Source organism: Bufo bufo, chromosome 5, assembly GCF_905171765.1.
Source record: "Bufo bufo chromosome 5, aBufBuf1.1, whole genome shotgun sequence".
Taxonomy (NCBI): Eukaryota; Metazoa; Chordata; class Amphibia; order Anura; family Bufonidae; genus Bufo; species Bufo bufo.
The window spans coordinates 176,277,283-176,289,375 of NC_053393.1; positions in this window are offsets into that span (position 1 = coordinate 176,277,283).

The following is a 12,093-nucleotide window of genomic DNA, read 5'->3' on the forward strand; positions in this document are numbered from 1 at the left end:
GGTGGTCTTCTCTGGAGAAAGATGTCTCGGACTTCGTCCAGGCCTGTACGATTTGCGCCCGGGATAAATCGCCTAGCCAGAAACCAGCGGGTCTTCTCTTGCCTCTACCTGTTCCTGAAGTTCCCTGGTCTCACATCGCCATGGACTTTATTACAGATCTTCCCTCCTCCCATGGCAAGTTCGTTATTTGGGTCGTGGTGGATCGCTTCTCCAAGATGGCTCACTTTGTACCCCTGCCCGGTCTACCCTCTGCACCCATGTTGGCCAAAAATTTTTCCAACACATCTTCCGTCTCCATGGCCTTCCCAAACATATTGTCTCGGATCGTGGGGTACAATTCGTCTCCAAATTCTGGAGGGCTCTATGTGCTCAGCTCAGGATCAAATTGGACTTTTCTTCTTCGTGCCATCCTCAGTCTAACGGCCAAGTAGAACGGGTGAACTAGATTTTGGGTGACTATCTGCGTCACTTTGTATCCTCACGCCATGACGACTGGGCTGATCTACTTCCCTGGGCGGAGTTCTCCTACAACTACAAACAATCCTCTGCCTCTAACAAGTCTCCTTTCCTTGTAGTTTTTGGCCGTCATCCTCTTCCACCTCTGCCGCAGTCTCCCACTCCTTCTTCTGTACTTGCCGTTGACAGTCTTGTACAGGATTTTTCTTCCATCTGGCGAGAGACCCACGCTGCTCTCCTCAGGGCTTCCGCCCGTATGAAGGTTCAAGCTGACAAGAGACGCAGATCTCCACCGGAATTTCGTCTGGGTGACAAGGTGTGGCTCTCCTCTAGGTACATCCAATTTAGGGTCCCAAGTTACAAGTTGGGCCCTCGTTTCTTGGGACCCTATAAAATCAAGAGTCGTATCAATCAAGTTTCTTATCAGCTCCATCTTCCTCCCTCCCTCCGAATCCATAACTCCTTCCATGTCTCCATTCTTAAACCTGCTGTCTTTAACCGTTTTTCTCCAAAGCTTGTTTCTCCTACCCCTGTCGCCGGTACCTCCGATATATTCTCTGTCAAGGGGAAAAGATTTTTTTTGGTCGACTGGGAGGGCTGCGGTCCTGAGGAGAGGTCATGGGAGCCGGAAGAGAACATCCTGAACCGCAGTCTCATCCGCAAGTTCTTCGGTACCAAAAAGGGAGGGAGACCAAAGGGGGGGGTACTGTTACGCTGAGCGCTCCGGGTCCCCTGCTGGCCTCGGAGCGCTCACAGCGTATTCCCCCAGGCAGCACTCCAGCGTCTCGGCGTGTGCGTCCTCGCTCTCTAGGGCACGCGCGCGCCGGGACTCTTAGATTCAAAGGACCAGTGCACCAGTGATTGGTGCCTGGTCCAAAGGGGTTATTAAGGGTTAAGGTTGTGAGAGGCAGTGCTGACTTAATTAGGCTGCACCTGTGCACTGCCCATTTATACCTTCTCCTCCCACAGCCTTCTGCCGGATCTTTGTGCCTTGTGCCTCAGAGAAAGCGTTCCCTACGATGTTAGTTTGCCTTACCTGTTGCCGTACCCGTTGCTACCGTCCACTCGCCTTTGAACCTTTGCCGCCTGCCCTGACCGCTGCTACGTCCGACTACGCTCTTACCTTCTCCCTGTGTACCACGCCTTATCAGCTGCCAGAGAGGTTGAGTTGTTACTAGGGGACACGACCTGGTAGTTACCGCCGTGGCAAATGCATCCCGCCGGGCTCTGGTGAAGACCAGTAACTGCTTAGAACCGGTCCTCTAGTACAACCCGTGCCGTCGCCTCTCTGGTCCAGAGGATTCACTACCTGTCCTGCCGGTTCGTGACATCAACGATTATGAGGCCATCTTGTATAGGCACAGAGGCTCATACGATAAATGGCTTAGGGTTTGGGCAGCATGGAACGGGTGAAGGAATGAGGGGTGGTGGCATCGTGGGGGAGGGAGGTGGTTGGGTGGGTGGAAATGTATGCATTTTGCAATTCTTATTTTTGTAAGTCTCTTTGAGATGAATAATAAAAAAAAAGCATGGGGGTGAATCAATCATGCTTTGGGAACAGGGAAGAATGGATTCAGTGAAATTTCAGCAAATTCTGGTAGCAAACATAGCAGCAAGTGTTAAAAAGCAGCATTTGAAAAGAGGATGGTTTCTACAAATGGATAAGAATCCTAAACACACCTCAAAATCCACAATAGACTACCTCATTAGGATGTAATTGAGCAAAATAAATTACAATAAACACATTTTCTCTGTCGATATAGCTATATATATATATAAATATATATATATATATACCTCCAGACCTCTGCCATACATGTACAGTGGAAGTCACTGTAAGGACTTTAAACATAGTGTGTGGTCAGAAGCTGCTTCATTTAAAAAAAATACCTAGAGACTGCCTTGCAAAAATAAACAAAAAACCCTACTTGGACTGGCCACACTTCTAGATTTGTTTCCAGGGCCACTTTGAGTCCCCAATCTGCTCCTGGACACATTTACTAGGTAAATATATTTAGACAGACAGATAGATAGACCGATAGATAGATGATAGACAAACAAGAACGATTGGCCCATCTTAAAACTTGCAGAAGCGAAGAAAATCCAATGTGCTAACGGAAGGAAAATAATCACTTCCTTATATATTCATGGTATACAAGTTGGACAGTATTGTTATTATAGTAAAAATGGAATAGGATGATATAGAATGGCAACATCTTACCAATCAATTTCCACTTGAAGGTAAATATCTTCAAGATACCACAGCAGACGTCTATTAGATCCAATGTTTCCCTCCATTAAGGAACAGAAAGTGAAGAGAAAGTATAGTATGGGAAAGGGGTCAATGCTAACCATATGTACAAAGTATGATAACTATTTCCTACTCTAATTAAAATTAAAAATGCATTTATATATTCCACACAAAGCAGATGAATAATTTAGCTGGTTAATATGCCGGAAACCACTATTCCTTTTTTACACTACAAATTGCACTGGACTCGGCTAGTTATATCTGCTTTTTATAAACCATCATTACTTTTGTTGACATATGACTGTCTATTATTGAAGATAAGGTTCACATTAATCTTTATGTGCCCGACACTTAGTATATGCTGACTACACATTACTAGAATTTCAGTATGAAAACAATCAATACTTCTGCTCGTTGCCTCATTGTTCTAAAGACAATATTGTACTCATGAAAGGATTTAAGAATCTAGTCACAGATTATATGTGAGTCTATTTTTATGTATGTCTGAAACTTTTTTGGGGGGACTGTAATCAACAAGCCATTTCATAACCACTAAGGTTTTCTTGATTGAAGACAGCAATCTTCATAGTGGATTGAAGCCATTCAGAGTCTCCACCTCTGATGAAGCTGTTTTACATTAGATCTTTTTCCTTATGATGGGATCCTGCTGATTTGAATTAGGGCTGTATTAGGGCTCTTTCACACAAGCGGATGCCATGCGGGAAAAAGAGCCAAGCCCCCCTCCGGACAGCAGAGACACGGAGCGTTAACATGATTGATAATGCTCTGTGCCTCTCTGTGATCTTTTTACTACAAAATCACAGTGAGATAAAGTTGTCACCGTAATTTTGTAGTAAAAAGATCACAGAGAGGCACAGAGCATTATTAATAATGCTAATGCTCCATGTCTATGCTGTCCGGAGTGGGGCTTGGCACTCTTACCGCGCAGATTACCGCACGGCATCCGCTCATGTGAAAGAGCCCTTAAACCTGCCTTAGATTAGCAATGATCTGGCTGTGTAATACAGCACCAAACGTGCTGACGATTACTAGATTGAATGAGTTTGCTAGTTCATCAGGCAAGTATAATTTTTAAGAAGGCTAAAAAAATCATTGTTTGCCGGCGGCAGATTGTGCCGTCTAATCATGGTCTGCTGCCGGAATATAATGATTCTGTATGGAGACGAGCAATCTTATTAGCCATCTCTCCTCCCCATACTGTGAAGGAGATCGCTGAATGTAATAGCAGCAGTCTTCCCCACTAACGAGCAGGTGATTGCTGGGAAATCTGCAGGTCTAATGCACCCCTTAACTTACATGTCAGGGCAGACACAAAAATTAGAAGACTGCACAGCAAAAACAAAATAGACCCTTGAGCTCCGTTAAATGTATTATGACCATATTAAAGTTAAAGTAGGTCTACTACTATGTGTAAGTCCCCTGTATTATTTGATATCTTCTATTAGCCAAACAACTACTATTTTCCATCCTATTCTTAAGACCATGTAACCATCTATACTGGAAAAACAGCCCAAAAAAGCGGATCCTCTATTTTGAGTATCCACCTTCAAACCATCAGTATTTGGTCAGCATTTGATCAGTATTTGTAAGTCAAAAACAGGAGTGGGTCCAAAACAGAGATAGAATGTGATGGAAATATTTACACCTGTTCCAATCCTGCTTTTGGATTCCAAATCATGATCAAATCCTGATGAAAAATACTGCCCATGTGATAGAGGCCTCATGCAAAATTTGCATGAGTTTTGGCCATTTGCATCTGAAATCGGTTTTATTCAGATGGAAAAGAAGTCCTGTATGCAGGAATTTATTTGCCTCTATCATACGGTCAGAATTTGGTCAGTTTTTTCAACAGTATTTGAGCAGTATTGGTAAGACAAAACCAGAAGTGGGTACAAAAAAGAGATAACATGTGATGGGAAATATTTGCATCGGCCTTCTGGTGTTTTGGTGAGGGTGGCATCAGCATGAAGAGTGACACTAGTGGCCCCAAAACAGAGTGGGGAGGATGGGCAATAACAGTGGCAATAACACCACAAGATGGTGCAGATCACAGTAGGAGCTGCAGATGGTAGAAGAGGCAGCAGGCAGGTGGCAGCATCAGAAGAGTGGTAGCAGAAAGTGGGCAGAAGTAACGAGCCTGAAGCTGGCCAGATAAGACCTGTCATAGATTGCTAGTATAGCTTATATGTGTATACAGCTAAACCTGCTAATAACCTTAATACAGTCCTATGTTTATGTGTTAAGACAAAAGCAGAGTTATTTTACTGTGACATCATGTTTTGGATGTCATATAACTGTTATATTTTGTGTTCACAGAAGCAGAAAAAGATAATATGCTTCTTAAGATTCATTTTGCTAATGTAAGGTAAGCTCAGTGACACAGCAGAAACAACAGAAAGCATAGTGTTAATCTGTTGTTGCTGGGCAAAAGTCTAGACCAATCACAGGCCAGCTTCTCACACAGCCAAGAGTTTTCACCAATCACAGCCAGCCTCAAACACAGCCTGTCTGGGAATTCCCCTAGCAGGAGCTGCTAGAATCATTATTCACCAGAGACAGGAGCTGAAGAGACATTCACTCCACTGAGAGCTGTGTTTTTATGATGCCAAAATAGGTATTTAGAACAGTTATATAATGTTCATATCGTCAGTATTGTGATTAGAACTGTATACTGAACTAGATATATATGTGTTTACTTACAGTTCCACAAAATCAAATTCAATTGCAACCATACAATTGCAAACTACAAATACCATACAAACAAATTGCAATCTAAATTGCATACAACCATACCAGATCAAACTCAACAATCTGCAAATAGCTAACTGCAAACCAGTTTAGCGAGTAGAACTGTTAAATCTCAGATATACCTTTCAGAGAGATCATAAAGTGCCTAAATAACTTAAAGATGACAGTAACACATACTCAAGAGAAAAATATATCCACCATTTTATGTTGAATGACAAGATTGAACAGTTGAACCACCATCTTGTGAAATCCTTTCAACACATGTTTTGTACATGGACTATCTGCTGCGGAGGTGGCAGTGTTAGGCTACTTTCACACTAGCGTTCGGAGCGGATCCGTCTGATGTTTCATCAGACGGATCCGCTCCGATAATGCAAACGTTCGCATCCGTTTCAGAACGGATCCGTCTGCATTAAAAATTAGAAAAATTTTCTAAGTATGAAAGTAGCCTGAGCGGATCCGTTCAGACTTTACATTGAAAGTCAATGGGGAACGGATCCGCTTGAAGATTGAGCCATATGGTGTCATCTTCAAGCGGATCCGTCCCCATTGACTTACATTGTAAGTCTGGACGGATCCGCTCGCCTCCGCACGGCCAGGCGGACACCCGAACGCTGCAAGCAGCGTTCAGGTGTCCGCTCACTGAGCGGAGCGGAGGCTGAACGCTGGCAGGCGGATGCATTCTCAGTGGATCCGCCTCCACTGAGAATGCATTGGGGCCAGACGGATGCGTTCGGGGCCGCTCGTGAGCCCCTTCAAACGGAGCGCACGAGCGGACACCCGAACGCTAGTGTGAAAGTAGCCTTATACAGTATAGAGATGTCCGGAACTATTCGCCGGCGAACATCGCTTGTTCGCGTTCGCCACGGCAGGCGAACATATGCGATGTTCGGTCCGCCCCCTATACGTCATCATTGAGCAAACTTTGACCCTGTACCTCACAGTCAGCAGACACATTCTAGCCAATCAGCAGCATACCCTCCCTCCCAGACCCTCCCACTCCTATCAAGAAGCAAGGACAGCATCCATCTTAAATTCATTCTGAAGCTGCAGTGTTAGTGAGAGCAGGGACAGTGCAGCTGCTGCTGATTTAAAAGGGAAATCGTTAGCTAGGCCACTGTTCTGTGTCCACTCCAGTCCTCAAAGACCCATCTGATCTGCTGTCAGGACAGCGTCCTGACAGCATCCCAAAAAGCCCTTTTTAGGGCTAGTACATCAGTCTGCTTTTTTTTTTCTCTGTAATATAAATGCAGTTGCCTGCCAGCGTGTGGTTCAGGCCCACAGCGTGTACTGTGCCCACTGCCAGTGCCCCACCACTCATATCTGGTGGCACAGTAGCTTGCATTTAAAACAGTAAAACAATTTTTTCTCTGTAATATAATTGCAGTTGCCTGCCAGCGTGTGTGTCAGGCCCACAGAGTGTACTGTGCCCACTACTGCCAGTGCCACCACTCATATCTGGTGTCACAGTAGCTTGCATTTAAAACAGTAAAAAAAATATCTCTGCAATATAATTGCAGTTGCCTGCAGCGTGTGTCAGGCCCACAGAGTGTACTGTGCCCACTACTGCCAGTGCCCACCACTCATATCTGGTGTCACAGTAGCTTGCATTTAAAATAGTAAAAAACAAATTCTCTGTAATATAATTGCAGTTGCCTGCCAGCGTGTGTCAGGCCCACAGCGTGTACTGTGCCCACTACTGCCAGTGCCCACACACTCATATCTGGTGTCACAGTAGCTTGCATTTAAAACAGTAAAAAAAAAATTCTGTAATATAATTGCAGTTGCCTGCCAGCGTGTGTCAGGCCCACAGTGTGTACTGTGCCCACTACTGCCAGTGCCCCACCACTCATATCTGGTGTCACAGTAGCTTGCATTTAAAACAGTAAAACAATTTTTTCTCTGTAATATAATTGCAGTTGCCTGCCAATGTGTGTGTCAGGCCCACAGAGTGTACTGTGCCCACTGCCAGTGCCCACCACTCATATCTGGTGTCACAGTAGCTTGCATTTAAAACTAGAGTTGAGCGAACACCTGGATGTTCGGGTTTCGACGAGTTTCGGCGGCCGAACTTTCGAAAAATGTTCGGGTTCGGGATCCGAACTCGACCCGAACTTCATCCGAACCCGAACCCCATAGAAGTCAATGGGGACCCGAACTTTTGGGCACTAAAAAGGCTGTAAAAACACACCCGGAAAGGGCTAGAGGGCTGCAAAAGGCAGCAAAATGTAGTTTAAATCCCCTGCAAACAATGTAGATAGGGAAATGATGAGTTAACTAAAAATAAATAAAAATTCAAACAATATTAATTGGAGTGTGGTCCCATAGCACAGAATCAGCTTCAAGTCACCCACCAATGAGAAGGTCACTTACTATTATTTTGACCACAGCACCAGGACAAAGGAGAGAGGTCCACAGCAGAGAACCAGGCATCATATCACCCACCACAGGAGTAGGCCACCATTTAGTTAACTTTGACCCCTACATCCCAGACGGAGGAGAGAGGTTACACAGCAGAGAATCAGGCATTTAGATCACCCACCACAGGAGTAGGCCACCATTGAATCAGACCCCCGGCAACCATGTCAGATGGCACAAGCATAAGCTTTATATCAATCAGCACAGGAGAAGGCGACTTTGACAGACTTTGACCCCTACACCCCGGACGGAGGAGAGAGGTTTCAAAGCAGAGAATCAGGCATTTAGAATCACCCACCACAGGAGTAGGCCCCAATTTAATGGGACCCCCCGGCAACCATGTCAGATGGCACAACCATCAGCTTCATATCAATCAGCACAGGAGAAGGCGACTTTGAAAGACTTTGACCCCTACACCCAGACGGAGGAGGAGAGGTTTCACAGCAGAGAATCAGGCATTTAGATCACCCACCACAGGAGTAGGCCCCATTGAATTCAGACCCTGGCAACCATTGTCAGATTGCACAACCATCAAGCTTATATCAATCAATCAGCACAGGAGAAGGCGACATTTGAAGAGACTATGACCCCTACACCCAGAAGGAGGAGAGAGGTTTCACAGCAGAGAATCAGGCCTCATATCAACCATCTCACAGGAGAGAAGCCACCATTTAGTTACCTTTGACCCCTGCACCCAGGAGAGGGAGAGAGTCAACCACAGCACATATTCTGGCATCATATCAGCCACCACAGGAGAAGCCACCATTGAGTTACTTTGACCCCCGAACCCAGGAAGAGGAGAGAGGCACCACAGCACATATTCTGGCATCATATCAGCCACCACAGGAGAAGCCACCATTGAGTTACTTTGACCCCCGCACCCAGGAAGAGGAGAGAGGCACCACAGCACATATTCTGGCATCATATCAGCCACCACAGGAGAAGCCACCATTGAGTTACTTTGACCCCTGCACCCAGGAAGAGGAGAGAGGCCCCACAGCACATATTCTGGCATCATATCAGCCACCACAGGAGAAGCCACCATTTAGTTACTTTGACCCCTTCACCCAAACAGAGGAGAGAGGTTCCACATCAGAGAATCAGGCATCATATCAACCACCACAGGAGTAGGCCACAATTTAATGGGACCCCGACAACCATGTCAGATGGCACAACCATCAGCTTCATATCAATCAGCACAGGAGGAAGGCGACTTTGAAAGACTTTGACCCCTACACCCAGACGGAGGAGAGAGGTTTCACAGCAGAGAATCAGGCATTTAGATCACCCACCACAGGAGTAGGCCCCATTGAATCAGACCCTGGCAACCATGTCAGATGGCACAACCATCAGCTTTATATCAATCAGCACAGGAGAAGCCACCATTGAGTTACTTGACCCCTGCACCCAGGAAGAGGAGAGAGGCCCCACAGCACATATTCTGGCATCATATCAGCCACCACAGGAGAAGCCACCATTGAGTTACTTTGACCCCCGCACCCAGGAAGAGGAGAGAGGCACCACAGCACATATTCTGGCTCATATCAGCCTACCCACAGGAGAAGCCACCATTGAGTTACTTTGACCCCTGCACCCAGGAAGAGGAGAGAGGCCCCACAGCACATATTCTGGCATCATACTAACCACCACAGGAGAAGCCACCATTGAGTTACTTTGACCCCTGCACCAGGAAGAGAGAGAGGCCCCACAGCACATATTCTGGCATCATATCAGCCACCACAGGAAGAAGCCACCATTGAGTTACTCTTGACCCCCGCACCCAGGAAGAGGAGAGAGGCACACAGCACATATTCTGGCATTCATATCAGCACCACAGGAGAAGCCACCATTGAGTTACTTTGACCCCCGCACCCAGGAAGAGGAGAGAGGCACCCACAGCACACTATATGGCATCATATCACACACCACAGGAGAAGGCCTCTTTCAGTGATTTAGGACCTTTGGACCCAGACAGAGGAGAGAGGCACCACAGCACTAATTCTGGCATCATATCAGCCACCACAGGAGAAGCCACCATTGAGTTACTTTGACCCCTGCACCAGGAAGAGGAAGAGAGGCCCCACAGCCATAATTCTGGCATATATCAGCCACCACAGGAAAAAGCCACATTTAGTTACTTTGACCCCCTGCACCCAGGAAGAGGAGAGAGGCACCACAGCACATATTCTGGCATCATATCAGCACCACAGGAGAAGCACCATTTAGTTACTTTGACCCCTTCACCCAAACAGAGGAGAGAGGTTCCACCTCAGAGAATCAGGCATCATATCAACCACCACTAGGAGTAGGCCACAATTAGTTTATTTGACCCCTGCACCCAGGAAGAGGAGAGAGGCCCCACAGCACATATTCTGGCATCATATCACCACACCCCCCAGGGAGAAGGCTCTTTCAGTGATTTAGGCCTTTGGACCCAGACAGAGGAGAGAGGTCAGAGATTAGCTTCATATCCCCCAGCACAGCAGAAGAACCGCTTTATTTGACTTAGGCCTCAGTACCCAGACAGAAGACAGAGGTAAGCATGGCAGAGGTTATGGCTTCATGTCACCCGTTAGTTTACCGGCCACTTTTCATCTGGTTAGGCCCCGGCGCCCAGACAGAGAAGAGTTTCATTCAACTGTGGGTTTCATAAAATTTGTATCAAATAAAGAAGTGGCCCGTAGCACAACAAGACATGTTTTAGGCAGTTAATAAGGACTACTCTGCACAAGGGAGGGACAGGTCCTGTGGGATCCATGCCTGGTTCATCTTTATGAAGGTCAGCTTGTCCACGTTGGCTGTGGACAGGCGGCATGCGCTTGTCAGTAATGACGCCCCCTGCCGTGCTGAATACGCGTTCAGATAAAACGCTGGCCGCCGGGCAGGAAAAGCACCTCCAAGGCAATAACATGCTAACTCTGGCCCGTGGACATTTCGAAACCCAGTAGTTGAATGGGGCCGAACCATCCGTCAGGATGTGGAGGGGTGTGCAGACATACTGTTCAACCATGTTAGTGAAATGCTGCCTCCTGCTAACACGTTCCGTATCAGGTGTCGGTGCAGATAGCGTGTGGCGTGGAGACAAAACTTTTCCACATTTCTTGCCATGCCAAACCCCTGCCCTCAGATGAGCTGGCCGTGACACAGGCTGCTAGTTGGCGACCTCTTGCCACTCCTCTGCTTCACCTTCCACCCTGTTCCCCTGTGGACATGTGGGAATGCTCTCAAGAGCGCCTCTATCAGCGTTGCGCTTGTACTCGGCATCTTACGGTCGCGCTCAGTTCAGGAATTAAAGTGGGCACATTGTCTCTTACCGGGGATCCAGCAGGGTGGCCACCCCAGTAGTCTGCACACGTTAAAAACGTGGGCAACTCTGCTGTCGTTGCGCAGGCATTGGAGCATATATTCGCTCATGTGCGGCCAGGCTACCAATGGGTAAGGACAAGCTGTCCCTCTGTGGGAGGCGTATCGTCATCGTCCACCGTATCCCCCCAGCACGCCCCAGTGAGGGCCTGGGCTGCCACCCCGCTGTGAACTTGCGTCATCCTCGTCCCCCTCCACCTCCTCCTCTCACTCCTCTCGTCCTCCAGTACAGTGCCTTGGCTGGCGACTTGTGAACCTGTCCTCTGCTGCTTAAACAACACCCTCTGAGCCACTCTCGAACAGATCGGCCCGAAAGTGTTAGAAACGAGCCCTCATCCTCCTCCTCTCCTCCACCCTGGGCACCTCCTCTAACATCATTGCTAAGTGTTTTCTCAAGGAGACATAGAAGTGGTATTGTAACGCTGATAACAGTGTCATCGCCATCTGGCATGTTGGTGGAGTACTCGAAACAGCGCAGCAGGGCACACAGGTCTCGCATGGAGGCCAATCCTTGGTGGTGAAGTGGTGCTGTTCGGCAGTACGACTGACGCGAGCGTGCTGCAGCTGAAACTCACTATGGCTGCTGCTGCTCGCACAGTCTCTCCAGCATGTGCAAGGTGGAGTTCCACCGGGTGGGCACGTCGCATTATGAGGCGGTGAGCGGGAAGGCCGAAGTTCCGCTGTAGCGCAGACAGGCGAGCAGCGGCAGGATGTGAATGGCGGAAGCGCGCACAGACGGCCCGCACTTTATGCAGCAGCTCTGACATGTTGGGGTAGTGGTGAATGAACCTCTGCACCACCAAGTTCAGCAACATGCGCCAGGCAAGGGATGTGGT